Here is a 27,318-nt window from a genome sequence, read left to right as displayed (position 1 = left end):
GCTTTTTCATCTTGAATAGAACTTGAAAACGTCATGTTAAGTGAGATAAGCCATAAAAGAGACAGACAACTACCAAATGATCTCACTTACAAGCAGAACTTTAAAAAGAGGAACAGGGAGGGAGAACAAAAAGAGAAATGTGGATTGGGTATGGTGTATTGAATGAAAGCAAAGGATTGTGAGGTATGTTGTGAAAAACAACCTTAGTCTAATTATTTGATGCAGAAAACAATTGCAAATTGCTTTTGAGAACCAGCTGTCAGGCTGACTTCTAAAACTTCTTTCTGCAAATTGCTCCATTCATTAATAATAATTTAGCACTATATTTACCTGAACTATAAAAAGAAAAGACCAAAATGTTTCCAAATTCAGAAGTCTCCACAAACATTTGGAAAATGCCACATATGTTTTGTTATGATGTTGAGACACAAGAATCTTCAGGTGTATTTGGGAACCATCGGCAGAGCAGTAAATATTTTTACTGTCTAAAATATGATAACATTTACATGTATGTTAACATAAAGAAAACAACATAATGGGGGTCGAGTGGTAGCGCAGCGGGTTAAGTGCACGTGGCACAAAGCACAAGGACTGGCATAAGGATCCCGGTTCGAGCCCCTGGCTCCCTACCTGCGGGGGAGTCGATTCACAGGCAGCGAAGCAGGTGTCTTCCTCTCCCCCTCTCGGTCTTCCCCTCCTCTCTCAATTTCTCTCTGTCCTATCCAATGACGAACAACATCATCAACAACAATAATAACCACAACAAGGGCAACAAAAGGGGTAAAAATGGCCTCCAGGAGCAGTGGATTCATGGCAGGCACTGAGTGGATTCATGCCAGGCACTGAGCCCCAGCAATAACCCTGGAGGCAAAAAAAAAAAAAAAAAAACATAGTGAAAGACTAAGAAAAACATTATTCACATAGACACAAAAGCAAGTATTAAAAAGCAAAACTCATAGGCCAACAATAAGAGAAACAACTTCTAGCAGAGGATCTTTCACAGAAATTCTAGCATCCATGCTTGATTCCATGGGATTTTGCATTGAGGTTGAGGGCAAGATAAAAGTATAATCACATCAGTGTGTTTTGGTATTATCTGTCACTTTTGTTTCAGGTATTTAAGTTTCCTGAGTATGAAGTTCATTGAGAGAATGGATATATTGCAAACTGCTGACCTCACTTTCACATATACCTCTTTCATATACATTATGAGTGGTAAAAATAGACAGCTCAAGACTGAAAGTTAATTCTTTGTGGTGGTTTTCCCCTGAAAAAGTGTGCTACATTGTGTACGAAGTCACATATTTATTATTATTTCAAAGTATTTATGGAAATGTGATGTTCAATTATTTTTCCTAACTATATAAATGTACATTTTCAAATTCTTTTTTTTTTTTTTTTGCCTCCAGTGTTATTTCTGGGGCTTGGTGCCTGCACCACTGCTCCTGGAGGCTATTTTTTACCCTTTTGTTGCCATTGTTGTGGTTATTATTGTTGTTGTTATTGATGTCATTGTTGTTGTGTAGGGCAGAGAGAAATATAGAGAAGAGGGGAAGATGGAAGGGGGAGAGGAAGATAGACACCTTCAGACCTGATTCACCTCTTGTGAAGCGACCGCCCTGCAGGTGGGGAGCTCAAGGCTGGAACCTGGATTCTTAAGCTTTGCACCATGTGCGTTTAACCCGCTGCACTACTGTCCGAACTCTAAATGTACATTTTCAAACTGCATTTCTGGTGTAGGCCCTAGGTAGCTTTTACAAAGAATTCATGTGAAAAAAATAGTAATGTAAGCTCTTTTAAGAAATGAGATTTCATCTGGGGCCCTAGTCAGGGAATCTTTGAATTCACACAGAAATATGATGGGCCTAGACCTCTAATGGATCCCTCACTCCACCACCACTAGTCACTTCCATCAGAAACATCATCATAAGCCCTCTTGTGGGCCTTCCCAGGACCCTGCCCTCACCATAAAGCAGCAATGATGAGAAATTCTCTGAAGGCAGGCTGGGGTATCCTGTCCTGACACTCGAGGAAGACTGGTCCTGAAATGAGTGCAGCCTGCACTGTTGCCAGCTGTGACCATGAGCTAGGAGCTCAGACCAATAGGGACTCAGAGATTACACAGGCTCTGGAGATATATATATATATACCCTGGATCAGGTGGATGGAGGCAAATCGTTAATTTTATCCATAAAATTTTTTCAAGAATGGGAGCCACCCTCTGCCCTAATCCAACTTTCTAGCCCTTTTCTCTACTTTGATGCCATTTTCTCAAACAGTATTTTTATCCAACTTCATGTTAGCTATCAAACTCAAGCAAAAACTACCAGTCATGGGCCCCTAGAAACATGTCTAAACTGGACTTCTAGCTTCCTTTATAAGATCCCTCATCTCATTTGCTCTGTTCCTACTTTTTGGTTTCTGTTCATTAATCATTTTGTCTCACTTTATGCCCTGCCACCTTCCAGACAACAAGTTGTAGATGCTATCATGATTCCATCCTGACTTCTCTGGGCAGATGATCTCACCAATATATCCTAGAACTTCACCTCTCCAGAGCCCTACCCCACTAGGGAAAGATAGAAACAGGCTGGGATTATGGATCAACCTGCCAACGTCCACGTTCAGTGGAGAAGCAATTACAGAAGCCAGAACTCCTATCTTCTGCACACCAAAAACAATTTGATACATACTCCCAGTGGAGGAGAAGTGATAGGAGGAAGAGGACTAGAGGGCTCTGAAATCAAGCTCCATCAGGACCCAAAAGAGAGGAGGAAGAAGGAAGAGATATTTGGATGTAATAGGGTCATGAGTGTCGTACAGAGGAAGAGAAGACTGAACCTGGAAGAAAAAGGGGGCAATTATTTACACATCTAGACAGTCATAGAAATGTCTGCAACAATCTGGGGATTTCTCAGAATACTAGAAATGTACCTACCCTTTTACCCAACAATTTCTCTCCTGTTGATTTGCCCAAAGGAAAGAAAACCACTTATCAGAAGACATCTATGTACACCCATGTTCATAGCAGCACAATTTGTAATAGTTAAAACTGGGAAGTAATCCAGATGTTCAAAGACAGAAGAGTGGCTAAAAAGTTGTGGTATATATGCATAATGGAATACTACTCAGCTGTTGAAAATGATGACATCATTATCCTTTGCATCATCTTAGATGGAACTTGAAAATATAATGTTAAGTGAGATAAGCCAAAAAGAGGACTCTTTTATTTCACTTATAGTTGAAAATTAATAAAGAAGAACAGACAGGGAAAACAAAGTAAAACTTGGACTGGGGGTGGTGTATTTCACCAAAACAAAGGACTTGGGGGAAGTAGGAGGAGGGAAGAAGTGGAGAAAACTTTGGGGGCTTGTTGCATGGTGATGTGAAAGAACCTATACTGTGTGTGAGCATTCTGTAAGGAACTGTGCCTGGGAGATAAGAAACTGTACCCATGTGCTAACAACTGCACTGTATACCATTAACCCCCAATAAAATGGGGCCGGGGACAGAGAAAAGATAAATACTCACTTCCATTGCTAAATTAGTGATTTAAATTCCCTTGCTCTGTTTTAACTGTGTGGCCTTGATAACTATAATATTTTTTCTTCATAACTATTATATACTATGAGTCAATGGGCTAAAAGCATAATGAATGTGTACAATTCACAGTATCTGGTCAATATTTTCCTGTACTACCAACAAATTAAATATCTTATACGTCACATGAAAATGTCACATATAAAAAAAGGTTTGACTACAAAGAAGCAAGGAAAAAATTTTGAGGCAATGAAAATATTTTCATCTTAATTGTGATGATGGTTACATGAGTATTTATGTGAAAAATCAAACTCTACACTAAAATGCTACATTTTATCATATACAACTAGCAGAGGAGAACAACAGTTTGATATGTGCTAACACATATCTTCGAGAGGTGTGAAATTGTTCTCCTGTAACAACATTACATAAATCTAAATTAATTCAATGAAGTGATACAAATAAAAAATAAAGTTAATTTGAAACCAAGGTTATCTGCATCTTCCTCTACCAAATGTTATTCAATAAACAATTAACTATTATTTGATAAGTACAATACTGAGATAAAGAGACACATGGCAGTCATGTTTTATTGAAGAGTTCAGGCATAAATGAGCATCATCTTGTATGTACCCAGAGGATCCTTGGAGACACACACACACACTCATTTCAGACACCTCTTCTTCTAATCTATGTCATAGAAAACAAGGTGAAAGGAGAATGAGTAGAAAGGAATGGGAAGTAATGAATAGGGAAAAATGAAAGCGGTTTGATCAAATTCAGAATTTTGCCTACAGATAAACAATATTATTTCTGAACTATCACTGATCTTGGTCATACAAAGGGGCGCCATTTTGGTGGGGAGGAGAGTTGTGATGAAGAGGGGAAATGGTATTAAAATATGCATATACGTAGATATAGATATAGATATAGACAGATACATATAAAGTCAACCCATATCTGTGGCTTTGGGAGAATCAATGCAGTTTCCACTGAAAGGGGATGGGGTCATAGAATTCTGGTAGTAGGAACAGTGTGGAATTATACCCCTATTATCTCATGATTTTGTAAATCACCATAAAAATAAACATAATACTAGTTTTTTTTTTTCCTGACCCTGACATCTGATATGCAGGTGGATCCAAGTTATTGTCTGGGGAGATTATGTCATGGCTGGAAAAAGGGATAGAAAACTGGATCAGGGAAGAGAGCAGCTCCCAAATATGGGAAAGGTATATAAATGTTGTTGACTGTAAACCCAATCAACTTGATCTTATCTTGGGCTCATATTCAGCATAGGAGCCTATGTGACCTCAGCACTCCTGTAGATCTGAGCTCACGTTCTGTGATCATGATTAGGAATGTTTCAAGCTGCCCCAATTTCAGGACCCATCTTCCTCAGGTGGAACATAGAGTATGTTGTCCATCCTCCCTTCAGAGAATGGAATATTCTCTACCGTTGTTAGTCCATGTTGAGGGCAAGGTCCTATGGGGCTCCACAAAGGGGTTTATTTTGTTGTTCTTGATAGAAGTGACCCATAACAATGGAGAGAGGGATTTATTCGAAGTGTAGGCCCATCATGTCTGTTTGGGAATCTCAGGACTCCCCGAATAGGGCCCTAACTGATGTGGTGGCCTGATAGTGACTAAAGAGTCATCATTAAGTATGACAGTCTCTTGCCCTTATTCAGTTTTTGCAGTCCTTGCTTTGATGAGGATAGCTTTGAAGTGAGTGAGGGAAGTGTAATAGGAAGTAGGTGAGGAGGGTATCTAAGTAGAAACAATTTCATTAGGAACTTTATAGTCATGGGCCCTTTGGAATATAATTAAAATAGGCCTACTAGCTATCTACAAAACAGAGACCCCACAAATCTTCATCTTCACTATTCTAGCCTTTAGGTTCATGATTAGTCAATAATTTGTTGGGCTTTATATGTTAAGTCTTCTTTTAACCATTAGGTTCCAGATGCTAACATGATGCCGACCAGACTTCCCTGGACAGACAACCCCACCAATGTGTCCTGGAGCTCTGCTTCCCCAGAGCCCTTCCTAACTAAGGAAAGAGAGAGACAGGCTGTGAGTATGGATCAACCTGTCAATGCCCATGTTCAGGAGGAAAGCAATTACAGAAGCCAGACCTTCCACCTTCTGCATCCCACAATGACCTTGGGTCCATACTCCCAGAAAGATAAAGAATAGGAAAGCTATCAGGGGAGGGAATGAGATATGGTGGAGTTCCAATGGTGGGAATTATGTGGAGTTGTACCCCTCTTATCCTCTGGCTTTTGTCAGTGTTTTATTTTTATAAATAAAAGTTAAAAAAATTAAAATTAAAATTAAAAAAATCAACATGAATATCTTAGTGATGCTTACATATAGATGTATATTTTGATATAATGGTAACCTACATCAGACTTTCTCAAATTTCAGTAAACATTAGAATCATGTGCAGAGCTAGTAAATATGCAGATGTCTTGGCCTGACCACAGAGATCCTGATGCTGTAGCTCTGGAGCAGATCTGTGATTCTGTATTCCTTTAGAGCTTTGGGTGATACTGATGCTGCTGGCCAAGCAACTGCATTGAGTAAACTTGAGCCTAAAGGCCTAAAAGGATTAAAAAATACATAAAGTTTCTTTTTTATTTATTTATTCAAGAGAAAGAGGAGGAGATAGAAAAAGAACCAGACATGGGATTAAACTTGGGACCTCATGCTTGAGAGTCCAATGCATTATCCACTGTTCCACCTCCTAGACCACATAGAGTTTCATACTTAGTTATTGCTGAAAAGTATTCTATGTTCGTGGCCAGTACATGTAGATGTAGAAATTTTGTGGTACAGAGATCTTATCCAGATGTTCCGAATTTGTTTTTTGCTCCAAATTTGGTCAGTTTCCAAAGAGTACTCCTTGGGATTTGTTGATGAGTAGAGACAAATGAGCTTTTGAAAGCAGATCCTGGTTGCTTAACATTTTTGTCTTAGAAAATTCTGAATGTCATCTGTAGGCATATACAGGGCCTCTTGTCCTGCAGTGAGCAGTGAAAGGTGACCGACTCTACCCTTTCAGATGGAAGTTAATGGTTTTGTGGTCCCCAGCATATGCAATTAATGAGCTTCACTGTACTGACATTTTTAATGTCAACATTACCAACAGCAGATGGGAGATGTCTACATTGGGTGTCTGTTTCCAATTAAGATCTTTAATTTATGATAAATGAATACATTTCAATCATGTCTGCTTTGCATCCAGTGTTTGCTTAGTTGATCAACAATAAAAGCTGTAGGGGATATTTTGGCATACAGAGATTGAATCAGTCCACAGGAACATGGCTCACAATTTTAATGCTTCCTTAAGTATTACATTAAACCAGAGAACTAAGAAAAAGGTAGCAAAAAGAGTTTTAAGTTATTTTTTACATTTATGTTTATGGAAATTTGTAAAAAAAAAAAAAAAAAAGGGGGGGTAGCACTTGTAATATCACCATTCTAACAAGCCTTTAAAATTTAAGTATTTTTCCAGTATTTAGACTACACACAGAATCATTTAAGTGAGTGTAATTTTTTTTCTTTTTTTTATTTTTTATTTAAGAAAGGATTAATTAACAAAACCATAGGGTAAGAGGTGTACAATTCCACACAATTCCCACCACCCAATCTCCATTTCCCACCCCCTCCTCTGAGAGCTTTCCCACTCTCTATCCCTCTGGGAGCATGGACCCAGGGTCATTGTGGGTTGCAGAAGGTAGAAGGTCTGGCTTCTGTAATTGCTTCCCCACTGAACATGGGCCTTGACTGGTCGGTCCATACTCCCAGTCTGCCTCTCTCTTTCCCTAGTAGGATGGGTCTCTGGGGAAGCGGAGCTCCAGGACACATTGGTGGGGTCTTCAGTCCAGGGAAGCCTGGCTGGCATCCTGATGACATCTGGAACCTGGTGACTGAAAAGAGAGTTAACATACAAAGCCAAACAAATTGTTGAGCAATCATGGACCCAAAGCTTGGAATAGTGGAGAGGAAGTGTCAGGGGGTACTCACTGCAAACTCTAGTGTACTTCTGCTTTCAGGTATATATTTTGCAGTAGTTTACGGATACGTGTGAACATATGCTCTCTCTCACAGAAACTGGTGTATATCTAGGTTTTGGGACTTTGTTAGAAAGTGAACCACCTGAGATGGAATTAGAGTATACTATGAAAGGAAAGGTCTCACCGAGTAATGAAGTTGAAGGGTTGTCATTCCACACGTGAAGTCTCTGGACACAGTCTGAAGTGAAGCATGTTGAGGTGGCAATCGTTGTGTTGGTTAGGTTGTGGTCGGCGGATGCAATATTATTTGATATGGATTGGGAGACGCATACGGGAAAGTGGGCCCCATCCAAGGGTTCCAGGACTGGGGGAAGTAGAGGCTCTATAGTGGAGATGTGAGGTTCCTGCTGTCTTAGGGTTCAAAATCGATAGTTAATGCTATCATCACATTATTTGGTAATTGGGTTAACTTTGAAAAGTCCTTTTGTTAGGGTTTGCTGTATAGTACCCCGTATCTTGTATATAGCTCTGCTATTGGTTGCTTCTGATCTACTTGGTCTAGGCTTTTGAGAGAGTCCTCATATCAAATACACAGCCTATATATTAAAAAGACTCAGTCTGTGTCTTAAAAACTTTGAGACATACAATTAATTTTCTCCCTCTCATATTAATTAACTAGTGATTTATATGACTACACTTTACTAGGAGTGTACATAAACACCATTCCCACCACCAAAAGACTGTGACTCATCCCTCCCACCCACTCCCACCCCCCACTGGCCCAGGAAGCTGCATGTCTACCCCTCACCACAGGGTTTTTACTTTGGTGCCCTACTTACAATTTGGTCAGGTCCTGCTTTTAGTTTCCCTTTCAGATCTTCTTACTCAACTTCTGTTGATGAGTGGGATCATCCCATACTCATCTTTATCTTTCTGACTTAGCTCACTTAACATAATTCCTTCTAGCTCTGTCCAAGATGGGTCAGAGAAGGTGGGTTCATTGTTCTTGATAGCTGCATAGTATTCCATTGTGTATATATACCACAGCTTTCTCAGCCACTCATCTGTTGTTGGGCACATGGGTTGTTTCCAGGTTTTAGCTATTATGAATTGTGCTGCTATGAACATAGGAGTACACACCTCTTTTTGGTTGGGTGTTATGGAGTCCTTGGGGTATAACCCCAGGGGAGGAATTACTGGATCATATGGAAGGTCCATGTCTAGCCTTGTGAGAGTTTTCCAGACTGCTCTCCACAGAGGCTGGACCAATTTACATTCCCACCAGCAATGTAAAAGGGTTCCTCTGTCCCCACAACCTCTCCAGCATTTGTTGCTGCTGTCCTTTTTGATGTATGCCATTCTTACAGGAGTGAGGTGGTATCTTAGTGCTGCCTTAATTTGCATTTCTCTGATAATCAGTGACCTAGAGCAGTTTTTCATATGTTTGTTAGCCTTTTGGATCTCCTCTGTAGTGAATGTTTTATTCATATCCTCTGCCCATTTTTGGATGGGGTCATTTGCTTTTTTGGTGCTAAGTTTGCTGAGCTCTTTATATATTTTGGTGATTAGTTTCTTGTCTGATGTATGGCATGTGAAGATCTTCTCCCATTCTGTGAGGGGTCTCTCTGTTTGTTTAATAGTTTCTTTGGCTGTGCAGAAGCTTTTCAATTTGATGTAGTCCTATTGGTTTGTTTCTGCTTTAGTCTTCCTTGCAATTGGGTTTGATTCATCAAAGATGTCCTTGAGGTGTAGGTTGGAAAGTGTTTTACCAATGTTTTCCTCTAAGTATTTGATTGTTTCTGGTCTGACATCTAGGTCTTTGATCCATTTGGAGTTGATTTTTGTTTCTGGTGAGATAAAGTGGTTCAATTTCATTCTTCTGCATGTCACAACCCAGTTTTCCCAGCACCATTTATTGAAGAGAGCCTCCTTTTTCCATTTAATCCTTTGGGTCCCCTTATCAAAGATTAGATGTCCATAGGTGGTGAGTGTAATTTTATATAAATCCTTCAGTTTTAATAGGTACTATCATATTTTTTATTAAATTGGTACTGCTCTATAGTACTAAATAATTTCAGAGATAGGTCTAGAGGAAATAGCATAATGATTCAATGGACTTGCATTGCCTGAGGTCCCCAATGTCCAAAGTATAATCCCCCTCAACACCACATAGGAGTGAAACAATCTAGTAATCCACTTTCACCTCCTTATTTCACTTACCATAATCACCTTAAACTCCATTTTGTCCCAAACTAAGTTATAATCTCTTAATGGCAGAGTAATATTCTATGGGATATATATCCTACCCCCTACCTTCTTTATCCAGTCATCTGTTGATGGACATTTAGGTTGATTCCATATTTTGAGTATTGTAACAGTGTTTCTATGTACATAGGAATGCATATATTATTCAAATTAGCATTTTCATGTCCTTTAGATAAATGTCTAAGAGTAGTATTACAGGATTATATGGTATTTCCTTTTTTATCTTTTAAGGTGTCATCATACTATTTCCATAGACGTTGTACCAGTTTCCATTCCCACTATGAACATGTCAGAATTCCCTTTTCTCTACATCTTCTCTAACAGTTCTTGGTTCCAAGACGTTTTTATACAGGCCCTTATCATCAAAATGAGGAGAGATTTTACTGAGGTCTTAATTCTTCTTTTCTCTAACAATAAGTGATGCTGAGTATTTTTCATATGCTTATAGGCTATCTGCATTTCTTCTTTGGATAAGTGTCTACTCAGTTATTTTGTTCATTTTTTAATTGGGTTTCTTGCTGGTTGTTTGTTTTGTTGTTGTTGTTCTCGAGTTGTGTGTATTCTTTATGTATTTTAGATATCAACCCCTTGTTTGTTTAATGTGAAAATATTATTATATCTCAATTGCTAGGTTGCCTTTTCATTTTGTGGTAGTTTATTTTGCCATGTAAAGAGCTTTTAATCTAATGTAGTCCCATCATTTTTCCCCTTCCTTTGGAAATGGAGTTGAGTCTCTAAATACATATATGATATTGAGCTCCTGGAGCTCAATATTCACATATTTAATCCATTTTGAGTGGAATATTTCGTGTATGAAATTAAATATGGATCTACTTTCATCTTTTATTTTTGGCATGTGACTGTCCAGTTTTCCTAAAGCAATTTGTTGAAGAGATTCTCATCTTTGCTATATATTAGGTATCCACATGTGTATGGGTCTATTCTGGACTTTCTAATATATTCCATTGGTCTGTGTGCTTGTTTTTTATTCCAATATCATACTGTTTTAATTACTTTTGCCTTGTGGTATAGTTTGAGGTCAGGGAACATGATACCTCAATTTTTCTTCTTTTCTCTCAGAATTACTTTGGTGGTTTGGTGTGTGTGTGTGTGTGTGTGTGTGTGTGTGTGTGTGTGTGTGTGTGTTGTGTGTTTATATGAATTTAAGAATTATTTGTGCTGTTTCCCTGAAAAAAAGCCATTTGATTCCTGAAATTTTCACTCTGTGTAACCTAAGATGTTCCAGCTTTTGACTGGTGCATAACAAATCACCCTAAAACTTAGTAGCTTAAAACAATAAGATTAATTTGGATCAAGAATGTGCAATTTGGTCAGGGTTTGACAGGGGCAGCTTGACTCTGGTCCTCTCAGCACTAGGTAAGTCATTTTAAAGGCATCATCTGATGACTTGTTCACTTGGCTCTTTGTGTTGAAGCTGTTTTGTAATTATATGTAATATAATTTTAAATGATTTAACTAAAACAAACATATAGAGATACATTAAATAAGGAATCAGGCTTTAATCTGTGTGTATGTTCAGGCTTTATCTAATAAAAGGCTCTTCTATCACTGACAGCCCTCACTTTATTTAAGGATAGGTAGTAACACAAAGGGTGATTCTTAGTAAAACAAACAAACAAACAAACAAAAAAAGGCTAGAACTTGGTGTTCTTGCCACTGGAACTAATAAGAGCCATGTCTGGTTCTCTGTTTGCTAGGATGAGCTTATTTACCTTATGATAAATCAGATGAGAGAAATTCAGGTAGTATATAACAATAACAGTAGATGCTGTTGCTCCTACTAATACTGGAAGGCAATAAACATTTCTTTAGTCTATTCCATCCCTCCTTTCAGTATTTTAAGGTCTGAAATTCAGACTTAATAGAAGGAAAATTCTCAGGGCTGTGAACTCTGCAAACTGAGGCTAAAGTATAATGATACTATGATACTTGATTCCAGAAAGAGGAGTTAAGATGCAGTATTTTAACAGGGAACTTTCAAAGACAAGAAAATCCAGAAACTCAAAAATAATGCCCTACCTCTTAGAAAGCATATGGTATGACAGCTTTTGAAAGGGTGAGGTATATTGGGTTAGTCATGCCATGTAGTTAGTTGTTGGTCATCCTAATTAGTAGAACTGACTTTTAGGATATATCACAAAAATATAAAATGTAGATGCAAAATTGATGCAAAAAAACCCAGAAAAATCCATAGAGTAAATATGCTTAATGCTTGCTTCATACACAATCCTACTCCATTCCTACTCTCCTGTTCTTTCACTTTCGTGTTTGGCTTTGATATAAAAAACCCTTCAGGCATTATCCCTCTCCTCCCCTCCACTCTTCCTCTCCTTTTCCAACCCCTCTCCATCCCTCCTCTCTTTCCCTACCCTCTATTCCCTCCCCCCTCCCCTCCTCTCCTCTCTTTTCTACTTCTTTCTCCCTATCTTTCCAGCCTTTCCTTCTTTTTTTTTTCTTTTCTGATTTTTTTAATTGGGGAATTAATGTTTTGCATTCAACAGTAAGTACAATAGTTTGTACATGCATAACATTCCCCAGTTTCCCATATAACAATACAACCCCTACTAGGTCCTCTGAATCCTTCTTGGACCTGTATTCTCCCCACCCACCCACCCCAGAGTCTTTTACTTTGGTGCGATACGCCAATTCCATTTTAGGTTCTACTTGTGTTTTCTTTTCTGATCTTGCTTTTCAACTTTGGCCTGAGAGTGAGATCATCCCATATTCAGCCTTCTGTTTCTGACTTATTTCACTCAACATGAGTTTTTCAAGGTCTATCCAAGATCAGCTGAAAACAGTGAAGTCACCATTTTTTACAGCTGAGTAGTATGCCATTGTGTATATATACCACAACTTGCTCAGCCACTCATCTGTTGTTGGACACCTGGGTTGCTTACAGGTTTTGGCTATTACAAATTGTGCTGCCAAGAACATATGTGTACACAGATCTTTTTGGATGGATGTGTTTGGTTCTTTAGGATATATCCCCAGGAGAGGAATTGCAGGATCATAGGGTAGGTCCATTTCTAGCCTTCTGAGAGTTCTCCAGACTGTTCTCCACAGAGGTTGAACCAATTGACATTCCCACCAGCAGTGTAGGAGGGTTCCTTTGACCCCACAACCTCTCCAGCATTTGCTGCTGTTACCTTTTCTGATGTAGGACATTCTCACAGGAGTGAAGTGGTATCTTGTTGTTGTCTTTATTTGCATTTCTCTGACAAGCAGAGACTTGGAGCATTTTTTCATGTGTTTCTCGGCCTTTTGGATCTCTTCTATGGTGAATATTCTGTCCATGTCCTCCCCCCATTTTTGGATGGGGTTATTTGTTGTCTTGTTGTTGAGTTTGGCAAGCTCTTTATATATGTTGGTTATTAAACTATTGTCTGATGAATGGCATGTAAAGATCTCCCATACTGTGAGGGGTCTCTTGGTTTGGGTAGTGGTTTCTTTTGCTGTGAAGAATCTTTTTAATTTGATGTAGTTCCATAGGTTTATACTTGCCTTAGTCTTCTTTGTAATTGGATTGGTTTCATTGAAGATGTCTTTAGAATTTATGCGGAAAAGAGTTCTGCCAATATTTTCTTCTAAGTATCTGATAGTTTGTGGTCTAACATCCAAGTCCTTGATCCACTTGGAATTTACTTTTGTATTTGGTGAAATACAGTGGTTCAGTTTCATTCTTCTGCATGTTTCAACCATTGTTTCTAACACCATTTGTTGAAGAGACTCTGCTTTCCTCATTTAATAGTCTCAGCCCCTTTGTCAAAGATTAGATGTCCGTAGGTGTGGGGGCTCACTTCTGTCCTCTCAATTCTATTCCACTGGTCAGTGTGTCTATTCATGTTCCAGTACCAAGCAGTTTTGATGACAACGGCCCTATAATACAATTTGAGATCTGGGAGTGTGATGCCTCCGATTCTGTTATTTTTTCTCAAGATTATTTTGGCAATTCTAGGTCTTTTCTGGTTCCAGATAAACATTTGTAGCATTTGTTCTATTCTCCTAAAAAATGTGCTCAGGATCTTGATGGGGATAGCATTAAATTTGTAGATGGCTCTGGGTAGTATATTCATTTTGATGATGTTAATTCTTCCAACCCATGAACATGGAATATCTTTCCACTTCTTTGTGTCTTTTTCAATTTCCCTTAGTGACTCATAATTTTCAGTATACAAGTCTTTCACTTCTTTGGTTAGGTTTACTCCTAGATATTTTATTGTTTTGTTGCTATAGTAAAAGGAATTGATTCCTGGATTTCAATTTCTTCTAGCTTAGTGCTTGCATAGAGGAATGCCACTGACTTTTGAATGTTAATTCTGTAGCCTGACACCTTACTGTATTGCCTGATGATTTCCAAAAGCTTCTTGCTGGATTCCTTAGGTTTTTCTGTGTATACTATCATGTCATCTGCAAATAGGGAGAGTTTGACTTCTTCTCTTCCAATCTGTATCCCTTTAATTCCTTGCCCCTGCCTGATTGCTATGGCAAGAATTTGCAACACTATGTTGAATAGTAATGGTGATAGTGGGCAGCCCTGTCTAGTACCTGATCTGAGTGGAAATCCTTCCAGTTTTTCACCATTGAATATGATGTTGGCTGTAGGTTTGCTATATAAAGACTCCACTATCTTCAGGAATTTTCCATCTATTCCCATTTCTTGTAGTGTTTTGATCATAAAGGGATGTTGTATTTTGTCAAAGGCTTTCTCTGCATCTATTGATATAACCATGTGGTTTTTGGTCTTGCTTTTGTTGATGTGGTGATTCATATTGATTGATTTACGTATATTAAACCAACCTTGCATGCCTAGGATAAACCCCACTTGGTCATGATGAACAATCTTTTTAATATACTGCTGTATCCGGTTGGCTAGAATTTTGTTCAGTATTTTAGCATCTATGTTCATCAGAGATATTGGTCTGTAGTTTTCTTTTTTGGTTGTGTCCCTGTCTGTTTTTGGTATCAGAGTGATGTTAGCTTCATAGAAGCTGGCATGGAGTATTCCAGTGTCTTCAATCTTCTGGAAGACTTTTAAAAGTAGAGGTATTAGTTCTTCTTTGAAGGTTTTGTAGAATTCATTTGTAAAACCATCTGGTCCAGGACTTTTATTTTTGGGGAGGTTTTTGATAACTGTTTCAATTTCATTGGCTGTGATGGGCCTGTTCATGTTATCCACTTCCTCTTTACTTAGTTTTGGAAGTTGGGAGGTATCTAGGAAATCACCCATTTCTTCCAGGTTCTCTAGTTTGGTGGCATATAGTTGTTCATAGAAACCTCGCATGATATGTTGAATTTCTGTGGTGTCTGTTGTGATATCTCTTTAATTTACTATCCGATTTATTTGGGTCTTCTCCCTTTTTTGTTTTGTGAGTCTGGCTAAAGGTTTGTCAATTTTGTTTACTCTTTCGAAGAACCAACATTTACTTTTGTTGATCTTTTGTATGGTTTTCTTATTATCAATGTTATTTATTTCTGCCCTAGCTTTAGTGATTTCTGTCCTTCTGGTTGCTTTAGGGTTCCTTTGTTGTTCTTCTTCTAGGTCTTTAAGATGTGCAATCAGGTTGTTTATTTGTGCTTTTCCTTGTTTCCTAATGTGTGCTTGTATAGCTGTGAACTTCCCTCTCAGTACTGCCTTAGCTGTGTCCCAGATATTTTCATAGCTTGTGTCTTCATTTTCATTGAAGTCTCGAAACATTTTGATTTCTTCATTGATTTACTCTTTAACCCAGAGGTTAAGAAGTGTACTGTTGAGCTTCCACATTTTGGGACTATTACTAATATTTTGTTGATTGTTAAGTGTTAGTTTAATTCCATTGTGGTCTGAGAAGATGCTTGGGATGATTTAAATGCTCTTGAATTTGCTGATGCTGTCTTTGTGGCCTAACATATGGTCTATCCTTGAGAATGACCCATGTGGATTTGAATAAAATGTGTATTCTAGTTTCTTGGAATGAATGTCTCTGAAAATGTCCAATAGTTCTAGTTTATCTATCTCTTCATTTAGCTCCCTTATGTCTTTATTGATTTTATGCCTGGATGATCTGTCAAGTTGAGAGACTGGGGTGTTTAAGTCCCTACTATGACTGTGTTGCTGTTAATATATTGCTGTAGCTCTTTCAGTAGATGTTTGATGTATTTTGAGGGCTTCTCATTGGGTGCATAGATGTTAATAATTGTTAAGTCCTCTTTATTGACTGATCCTCTGAGCATTAAGTAGTGTCCATTCCTATATTTTTTTAATCTTATCTATTTTAAAGTCTACCGTGTCAGATATGAGAATAGCTGTTCCTGCCCTTTTTTGTGGGCCATTGGCTTGTATGACATTTTCCCATCCTTTCACTTTAAGTCTGTGTTTGTCTTATTGAGTTAGGTGGGTTTCCTGTATACAGCATATTTTTGGTTTGTATTTTCTGATCCATCTTCCTACTCTGTGTCTTTTAATCTGTGAATTCAGGCCATTGACATTTATTGATATAAAAGATTGAAGATATTTTAACGCCATTCTTGTAGAGTTTTAGAGTGTTTTGATATATGTCCTATTTGTGGTGGTCTGGTTGTTTATAGGAGACCTTTCAGAACTTCTTTCAGGGCAGGCTTGGTGATGGTTGCTTCCTTCAACTGTTGCTTGTCTGAGAAGGTTTTGATGCTTCCATCTAGTCTGAATGACAGTTTAGCAGGATATAGTATTCTTGGCTGAAAGCCTTTCTCATTGAGCACTCGATAGATATCTTGCCATTCTCTTCTGGCCTGTAGTGTTTGTATGGAGAAGTCTGCTTCTAATCTTATGGGTTTTCCTTTGTAGGTGACTCTTTGTTTTTCTCTTGCAGCCTTGAGGATCCTTTCTTTATCCTTATTCCTTTCCATTCTAAGTATGACATGTCTTGGTGTCTTTAGGTCTGGGTTAATTCTGTTTGGGACCCTCTGGGCTTCTTGAATCTTTATGTCTTTGGTGTTGTCTAGACTAGAGAAATTTTCAGCTATTATGGCCTGGAGAATGCTTTCTTCCTCTCCTTCTCTTTCTTCCTCTGGTAAGCCAATAATGCATATATTGCTTCTTTTGAAGTCATCACATAGGTCTCTTTTGTTGTTTTTAGCATCTCAATCTCTTTTTGAGATCTCTTACTTCTTTTTTAGTTGTCTCTAATTCATCCTTGATCTTGCTAATTCTGTCTTCAGCCTCATTGATTCTATTCTCTCTGCCCTCTACTGTTTTCTGGAGTTCATCTATTTTGTTTCCCTGTTCTGATAGTTTTAGCTTGTTCAGCTAGTAGTGTTCTTAGGTCAGCTATTTCAGCTTTCAGCTCTCTGATAACCTTGAGATAGTGTTTTCTTCCAGAGTCTCATTTGTTGTTCCTGTATTTCTGATTACAATTCTTTCAAACTTTTTACTAACTCCTGTGATTATTTCTTTAGCTAATGTTTGGATGTTGACCTCGTTATTTTGTGCTTCACCCTTTGGGGGGCTTTTATCTGGACTGTTTTCCTGGTTAGTTTCTCCAATATTTCTTCTTGTTGGTTTACCCATTTTATATATTATGTTTTGAGTTCCCTCTCTTAGTACTTTTCAAATTACTGATCACTATTTCCTGGATTGACTTGTGTCAATCCAGTAAAGTAATTAAAGGGTTCACAGTGGTGGAAGTTAACAGTTGTTTCAATAGTATTTTAATCCCTGAGTTGGAGTTCAGTGATTTAAAAGCCCCCTTTTTTTCTTCTCTGTAGGCTATGGGAGCCTGAGGGCTTCTAACTTAATCATTGACTCCTAACCAAGAGATAAGGCAGGGTGTGGCAGATATAGTCCGGTGGTTATGCAAAGAGATTTTCACAACCCCACAGCTATGCCACTGAGGTATAGGTCTTCTCCTGAATTTGCTGGTTAGATCTCTGTCCCCCGGTGTCCCTCTCTGCTGCTGCTCCAGATTCTGAGGGCAGTGGCAACAGCGACTCAGAGTTACACTTGGTGAGTCTCCGGGGAGTCCTCTCCTCCCTTCAGCTGTCCCCTTGTTGGTGGGACAGACTGGAGGTGGTGTCTCGACTGATAGAGCGTTGGACTGTTACCAGCCATTTAGTCTCTCCCTAGGCTCCTCTCTGTCACCAGCCACGTGTTTGCACTCACTGGTGATTTGGTGGGTTCCTGTAGTCGTTCTAGTCCTGTCTTGTTTCAGTCCCAGGTGGTCTCCTTTGGTATTCCTAGTTGATCTGGGAGAGGAGAGGAGAGGAGAGAAACCCCAGCCTTTCCTTCTAATATGTATCACTTAAGACTTATCTTTAAGGATCATGCAAGTCCATGTTTAATCTCTATGGTTACTAATGAAAACTTGCTCTAAGGAGTTTGAAACTGGCAGGTATAACATACAGACATGTGAGACAGCAATTCAGTAGAAACCAGTGGAAAAGATCTTGCCTAGTAAATGTGTTCTGTTTATCATTTAGAACATGAAGGACTTCAAAATTAATTTTCTGTTATTTTTATTGTTTTCTGTGTCACAAATAGCTTTTATTTGAGGAAAAAACTGATATGTACTCCTTTTTAAATTTTAACCTGAAATTGCCTTGATTTCCTTAACCAGGACTGATGAAGTGTTGGGTTAAAAGAGGGTAGAGGAATTTCTCTCATATGACTAATCACAAGGTAAATGAGCTCTTCAAAGCAAATAGAAAACCAAACATGCCTCTCAGTTTCAGTGGCAAGAAAAAAAAAGTTCTAGGCTTTTCTACCAAGAACCACACTTTGTGTTACTATCTATGCTTAAATTAAGAGGTCATCAGTAAAAAAAAAAAAAAAAAAGATTCTTTTTCTTAGATAAAGCCTTAAGGTATAAGCATAGTGGTTTATGCAATAAATCCTCATGCCTGAGGCATCATAGGCCCCAGGTACAATCCCTAGCAACACCAGAAGTCACAGTTGAGCAGTACTCTGGTCAAAAGAAAATTAAAGAGGAGAATCCAGCATTAATTGGCAGGGCTCAGTGGTTTAGTAGAGAATCCTGGGGCCAGGTGATGCCACACCTGTTTGAATGCACATGTTACAATGGACAAAGATATTCTCTCTCCCTTCTCCCCCATCTCTCTCAAGTTCTCTATCCAAAAATAAATAAATTAAAATAAAATTAATTAATTATTGAGAGAGAAGGCAAGAGAGAGACAAAGACAGAGACACCAGGCCTAACTATATAACACAGGAATACAGATTCCAGGTAAAAGTGTATTTAGCTGTTGAAGAAGTTGGGAACTGTTCCAGACCAACTCTGATAAATGCAGAGAATGAGACACTAATTGAAAAAAAATCTTCTTTAGAGGGAGGCTGGAAAATAACTCATCTGGTACAGAATATGTCTTACTGTGCAATAAGGTCATGAATTCAAATCCTGACAGCACACCATAGTCTGAATGGGGCAGCTCTATGGATGGTGGAGCAGTGCTGGGGTGTTTTTTCCTTTGTGTGTGTCTGTCTCACATGCTCATATCTCTTTCCCTCTCTCTCATAAAAAAGCAGAAAATTGGTTTGGGGAGGCAATTTAGTATCACATATGCATGAGGTTGTGGGCTCATTGCCCACTGCAACATGAAAAAATACTGAGTTTAATCAAAATTACTTTGAATAATGAATATTTATATCAAATGTCAATTAAAATACTGATTTTCCATCTCTAGTTATCATAATTTATCAAAGCCCTTAATCAAAAGTAAAGATATTTTATTCATATTTCTATAGACAAGAAATTTGGATATGAACTAGGAATTATTCATTTCACAATGAGAAATACTTCTATGAAGATAGTCCTGTAAAGCTGTAAGATTCTGAAAGTAAAGCAGGGTGGGGGAGATAGCATAATGGTTATGCAAAGAGCCTCATGCCTGAGGCTGCAAAGTCCCAGGTTCCATCTCCTCTGCACCACCATAAACCAGAGCTGAGCAGTACTCTGGTGATAATAATAATAATAACAATAATAATAATATAAAAATAAAAGTAAAGCAAAATTGAAGTGTGGTCATTATAACAGTAGTGTCACTGTTGAATACTCTAAATGTAATTTAATTCTAACCAATGCATTACCATTAGATACACAGAAGCATCCCCAGAAGCATCCCCAAGCATCCCCAATTCAATAATTTTATCACTTCAAAATGAAGAGCTTTTCTTACTTTTGTCTATATATCACTGATAATACAAATATCTGCAACCTAAAATCACCAACAGTTATAGATAAAAAAATAAAATTGGGAGGCAGGCAGTGGTACACCCAGTTAAGTGCACAGAGTACAAAATGCAAGGACCTGCACAAGGATCCAGGTTTGAGACCTGGCTTCCTACCTACAAAGGAGGATTCTTCAAAGTGGTGAAGCAGGTTTGCAGGTGTCTCCCTCTCTATCTTCCTCTCCTCTCTTAACTTCTCTCAGCCCTGTCTAATAAAAATGGAAAAAATGGGCTCCAGGAGCAGTGGATTCATTGTTCTGGCACTGAGCCCCAGTGATAACCCTGGAAGCAAAATTAAAAAGAAAAAACCTCAATAAAGTTATGTTTCCCCTTTCCAAGGAAATGAGTAAGGGATGGCCTAACAATAGAAAAATATTTTATCAAGGGGTCAGGTGGTAGTGCATGTGGCTAAACTCACACATTACAGTGCACAAAGCCCTGGGCTCAAGCCCCTGGTCCCTGCCTGCGGGGGGGGGGGGGGGGGAAGCTTCATGAGTGGTGAAGCAGGGCTGCAGGTGTGTCTCTTTCTCTTTCCTTCTCTCTCTCCTCCTTCTCTCTCAATTTCTGGCTGTCTCTATCCAATATATAAAGATAATTTTTTTAAAAAATTAAAAAAAAACATTTTAGCAATACCTGCCATAGTCTAGCTAAACATCAATGAAGAAATGGTAGTCCTCCAAATTAGTTTCATTGGGCAATAACTTGAAACTGAACTTTTGTCATTAATCTTTAGCAATAGACCATTGTAAGTCAGACATTTATTTTCCCTCTTCCCTATTGATGCTAGAAAAACCTGGGTAGCAGTAATTACATTTCCACTCAAAGACAGGGTAGGGAGAGTTTTACCTGACTTGTGCCAGGAATGCAGTGCCATGCCCAAGGGGGCAGTTAAACTTCCACTTCACCCATTTGTGATTAGGAAGTTTGAGTAAGTACACATTTATAAATAATCTGTGCATCAAAAAGATTATTGGGGGCCAGATGGTGGCTTTCCATGGTGGATGACTAGAAACTATGATAGATCTATACCATGTAATTCTACTCAATACAAAAAGGAATATATATTAAAACTTGGATGATTTTCCAGGAGGTTAAGTGCAAAAAGTCAATCTCAAGCAGCTAAGACTATGCAATCGAAATTGTACTACATTTTGAAGTGATAAAATTATTGAATTAGGGATACTTGGGGATGCTTCTGGGCTATTGTGTATCTAATGACAATGCATGGGTTATAATTAATTACATTTAGAGTATTCATTACTCGGGTGAGACCTTTCCTTTCATAGGATTCTCTAATTCCATTCCAGGTGGTTCACTTCCTAACAAAGTCCCAAAACCTAGATATAGACCAGGTCCCATGAGATAGAGCATATGTTCACATGTATCCACAAATTAGGGCTAAATATATACCTGAAAGCAAAAGTACACAATAGTCTGCAGTGAGTCAGTATAAAGTTCATAATGAAATAGTGTCTACATAGACTTAAGATACCCTCCTCACCTACTTCCTATTACACTTCCCTCACTCACTCCAAAGCTAACCTCATCAAAGCAAGGATTGCAAAAGTTGAATAAGGGCAAGTGACTGGCATACTTTTAACGATGAATCTTCAGTCACTCTCAGGCCACCCCATCAGCTAGGGCTCTATTCGGGGAGTCCTGAGATTCCCAAACAGACATGATGGGCCTACACTTCAAATAAATCCCTCTCTCCATTGCTACCGGTCATCTTTATCAGGAACAACACAATAAACCCCTTTGTGGGCCCCCATTAGACACCCATTACCCTCAGCTTGGATCAACAACAGTAGAGAATGCTCCATCCTTCATCCTCCAAAGGGAGGCTAGACAACATACTCTATGCTACACCTGAGGAAGATGGGTCCTGATATTGGGGCAGCCTCAAACGTTCCTACTCATGATCACAGAATGTGAGCTCATATCTACAGAGGTGCAGAGGTCACATAGGCTCCTAAGCTGAATATGGGCCCCAGATCACAATAAATCAGTGGAGTTTACAGTCAACAATATCTATATACCTTTCCCATATTTGGAAGCTACTCTCTTCCCTGATCCAGATTTCTGGTCCTTTTTCCAGCCATGATATAACCTCCCAGATAATAACCTGGATCCACCTGCATATCAGATTTCAGGCTCCGGGGAAAAAAAAAGAAAAAAAAAAAAACTAGTATAGCCATAGGCCCTTTGGAATATAACTAAAATATGCCTACTATCTATGTATAAAATGGAGACCCCCCCCAATTCTTCATCTGCACTACTCCAGCCTTTAGGTTCATGATTGTTCAACAATTTGTTTGGCTTTATATGTTAACTCGCTTTTCAGCCACCAGGTTCTAGATGCTAGCATGATGCCAATCAGCCTTCCCTGGACAGATGACCCCACCAATATGTCCTGGAGCTCCAATTCCCCAGAACCCCGCCCCACTAGGGAAAGAGAGAGGCAGGCTGAAAGTATGGATTGACCTATCAATGCCCATGTTCAGCGGGGAAGCAATTACAGAAGCCAGACCTTCCACCTTCTGCATCCCACAATGACCTGGGGTCCATACTCCTAGAAGGTCAAAGAATAGGAAAGCTATCAAGGGAGGGGACGAGATATGGAGTTCTGGTAGTGGGAATTGTGTAGAGTTGTACCCCTCATATCGTATGGTTTTGTCAGTGTTTCCTTTTTATAAATAAAATTTAAAAAACATAGTAAAACTAAAAAATAAGAATAAAAAACTAACTACTGTGTCTTTCCTTCATTCCCAAGGTTCCTAAAGAGTTGGCTGTCCTCTGTCAACCTTTCAGTGTCTTCCTATGTCTATTTTTATGCTATATTCATGGAGATGTGGTACAAGATTGGTGACCTGGGAGTATTCAATCTTGACTAGAACCAAAAGTATGTAAGTTTTTCATCTTAAAAAGAGTTCTCAAACATGAAATATTAGGAGTCACTGTTGTAGTACATTTCTTCTAAGATGTTTTCCAGTGTATAGAGTTTTCTTAAAATTTTTATTAGACTATGTATATTCTTTACTTTTAATACCATACCAGTACTTTTCAGTTATATCATAATTTCCTTATGAGCACAATTTAATGTTTAATTGAAATACTCTTCTGTTAGCTACATAGTTTGTTTCTGTTTTTCACAATTATAAATAATTTAATAATAAATGTACATGAGCATAAAATCAGTTATTGTCTTAGTTTATATTCCTGTAAATGAAATCACTGTGTGACAGAATAAGCATTTTAAATTTGATTGGCATGATATATTGGTCTAGTTTTTATCTTATTTTGACAAGGGAGAGCATTTTTCTCACCAAAACCCCTGTTTTATCTAAAGCACAGTTTAAATGGCCCTTCTGAACTGAGAAAAAAAGTATTTTATATCGGCTATATTGGAAAAACCTGACGTGAAATGTAGAAAATTGCCCTAATCCAAGGGAATCATTATGTAGTTCAAAAAAATCACTGTGTGGCTACTTTAGAATCCTCAGGAAATATGCCTGAGAAGTTCTTTGAAATACACCGGAGCCTGCAAGATGTAAAATGGTAGCTAGCTGTGTTATTCATGGAGACTGTTGCCAAGGAAACAAAGGAAATGTCTTGTGAGATCTGGATTTGCTGGGACAGAGAGTTTGCCTAGTGACAGTTCTAGTTTCTAGTCCCAGGACAACCAAATATTATCTGTAGACTCACATCATCAGCCAGAACAGGCCAAAACCTGTCCCAAATTCTTGATTCTAGTCTCCTCTCTTGAAAGGCATTATTATGTCTGACTACTTGGCACTTCAATAACTCCATTCTGTCTAGACACTTTCCTTTATGATTTCAGGGGCCCAGAGAAGCAGAAAAGAAGGACTAAAGAGAATGTGAGGATAATCAGACAAAACTAGAGGACAAGTGGCAGATGCACAGAAAAACAAGTCCTACACAGTCAAAATAACCAGCTCTCTTAGGGCTAATAAACAAATTCAGCTAAGGCGCATGATACAAAGTGTAAACTAGTGCAGCACCTTTGGAGGACTATATGGAGAAGAGTCCTTAAGCCAATACAAATGGAATTACATTATGAACCAGCAATACCACTCCTGGGCATTTATCCAAAGACATGAAAGCACTAATTCCAGAGGAATAGAGAGACACTCCAGAAAGTAGAAGTTTCAGTTTCCAATGAACCAGTGGCTAAGCAGGCATTTTAGGACATTGGCTGACTCCAAAACCCACGTAGCTTATTACTTATTATAATAGTTTATTCTGTATTTATCAGTGACAGAACAAAAGTATTGAAAATAATTTGTTTCTTGAAGCATAGCATACAACTATACTGGCTCTTCATCCTCATTTTTCCACCCTGACCAAGGGAAAAAGGACAGAGTTGAGGTCTAGGTATGACTATAAATTTCATTATTATTATTGTAAAGGGGATTTTATAGTTAGTAATGCAAAATATAGTCTTAACTTTAAAACAGAATAGTAATTAAGGCCCAATGCCGTTTTCTACCTTAACTTTGTTACTTAATACAGCCCAAGGCTATTTTCTAATCTTATTGCTATTATCTTGGTACTGAATGAAGGACACACTTGGCTAAATCATGCGTAATCCATTATCTTTAATAAAGATAGAAAGCAAAAGTTATCTATAAATGTTGGTTCTTGAAAGGATTAGGAAAACATAGCATACATAGTTATTGCTTTTATGCTGCTATAACATTGAATTAAAAGGAAAATATTAAGTGAAGATAGTTCTGTCTTCTTTGAGACATTTATTTTTCACAAAACTGTCATTTGTGATAAAGAGCAGGTTTTTAAAGTGCCTTTACCATTTATGATGTGTATTAATAAAAAATAATATATTTTGTTTATTTTAAAGGGTTCTGTGAACAACAATACACTTATATAGTAAATATGCTAATCTCTTGGGATAAGCTTCCTTATATCTCTTAAGAGCACTATAGAAGACATTAAGAAATTTAATGGTCTCCATTTTATGGAGACCCCAAATATCATCTGCTCTATTTTTACCTTTAAGTTCATAATTATTAAACAGTTTGTTCTGCTTTAAATCTTAATGTTTTTCAGCCACCCAGTTGCAGGTGCTTCCATGACAGCAACCTGCCTTCCTTGGATACATAAACTCACCAACGTGTCCTGGAACCCCACCTCTCCAGAGCCCGACCCCAGTAGGGAAAGAAAGAAACAGGCTGGGAGTATGGATCGACCTGCCAAAGCCTATGTTCAGCAGAGAAGCAATTACAGAAGCCAGACTTTTCACCTTCTGTACCCCATCATGATCATGGGACTATACTACCAGAGGGATAAAGAATAGGAAAGCTTCCAATGGAGAGTATGGGATATGGAACTCCGGTGGTGGGAATCGTGTGGAATTTCACCCCTCTTATCCTAAAGTCCTGTTGATCATTATTAAATCAATAGAAAAAGAGAGAAATTTAATGGTCTTTTGAGAAAGAAACCTTTATAATGTATGGTCTACTAAATTAACTTTTTCTGATAAACAGACTTTCATTTTCAATTTTTTCTTTCATCATTTTATTGGGGATTAATGATTTATAGTACAGTTGTTGATACTTAGGTACAATTTCTTGTCTCCCCATGATAGGTTATTTATTGGCTGAGATGGTGGGGGGGAGAGTACCCAGAACACTGGTGAATACTGCACAGCTCCGTAACACAGAGTTTCTGGGTCTAAACCTGCGCTTGACCAGTGAGAGACTTCCCTGGACAGTTTCTTTTTTCTTTTTTCTTTTTTTTAATCAGAGCACTGCTCAGCTCTGGTTTATCAGTGTCAGGGATTGAGCCTGGAACCTCAGAGTCTCAGGTATGAAAGTCTTTTTACATAATCACTAAGCTATCTCACTGGCCCAGTTTGGCATTTTTTTTAAAGAACATTTTTGAATGTCCTCATGGGGGCTCTACTGCTCTGGGCTGATTGTTTTAGATAGAAAGAAATATACACAGAGAGGGAGAGATACCACAGCACCAAAGCTTCCTCCAATGCCATAGCACAGCCATGTGGTATACCAGGGACTAGAACCCAGGTTGCACACATAGCAAAGCAGGTGTTCTATCAGGTGAGTTTTCTTGCCCGCCCCTAAACATTTTAATGAAATTCAGAGTCTACGATGATTCGGGTCAAAATAACCAAATAATACATTTTTGTCATGGTGACACATGCTAACAACTGAAACAGAGAAATTATTTCTCTGCTTAAGAAACATCAAAACATCTGAAGACTAGTAAATTATATAGATTTTCTTCATGGCATCAAGAAATATGTGTATGTGATTCTCTTTGACAGAAAAAGAAATAAATTACTCTCATGGCTTTGCATTTTTCAAACTCCCATCCTTCATTCCTTCAGTGTTTTAGCATCGTTCTAAGAAAACTATCATTAAAACTCAGTCCTGGAGCATGTTAAAAGAGAGTCACAAATTGTCTGTAGTTTTCAAATTACAAATAATGAAAGAAAAAAAGAATTGTTTCTTGGTATCCATGTTGCTAGAACAAAATAATTCTCTTGGCAAGGAAAACAGCAAAATTTCATTTCATACCTTTATATAACTTTTGACAAGAAAATATTACCTGTTAAAAGCATATTGTAGACAATAATACAAAACTACTTTTACCATATGAGAGCAAACCATATTTTACTAAATGATAGCTCTTAATTGAAAATAGAGTTCATCATGTCAAAAATGTATCGGTACGGTTTAGAAATAAAATGATTAACACATTTTAAAGTCTTTATAGCACATTGAGCTTATAGCTCAACTATCACCCAAAATGTTATTATGATTAAATGACCTTATCTACTTCCCTGGTACAAATTTTCTCACTTGGCAATCTTTCTGTCATGATATTACTCAAAGATTCATTGGATGTAATAATTTTCTTTACTAGCAATAATATTATCAATATATTTTTTAAAACTGTAAAGTTTATAAAATGTGTATTTTAAAAAGTCTGTAATGCACAATGGAATACTACTCAGCTATTAATTAACAAGGTGAATTCATCTTCTTCACCTCATCTTGGATGGAGCTTGAATTAATCATGTTAAGTGAGGTAAGTCAGAAAGAGAAGGATGTATATGGGATGATCCCACTCATAGACAGATGTTGAAAAATAAGAACAGAAGGGAAAACATAAAGCATAAGTTGGACTGGATTTGGTGCATTGCACCAAAAGAGACTGGGGTGAGGGAGAGTGTTCAGGTCCTGGAATGTGATGGCAGAGGAGGGCCTA

Source organism: Erinaceus europaeus, chromosome X, assembly GCF_950295315.1.
Source record: "Erinaceus europaeus chromosome X, mEriEur2.1, whole genome shotgun sequence".
Taxonomy (NCBI): Eukaryota; Metazoa; Chordata; class Mammalia; order Eulipotyphla; family Erinaceidae; genus Erinaceus; species Erinaceus europaeus.
This window is presented reverse-complemented; position numbering follows the sequence as displayed.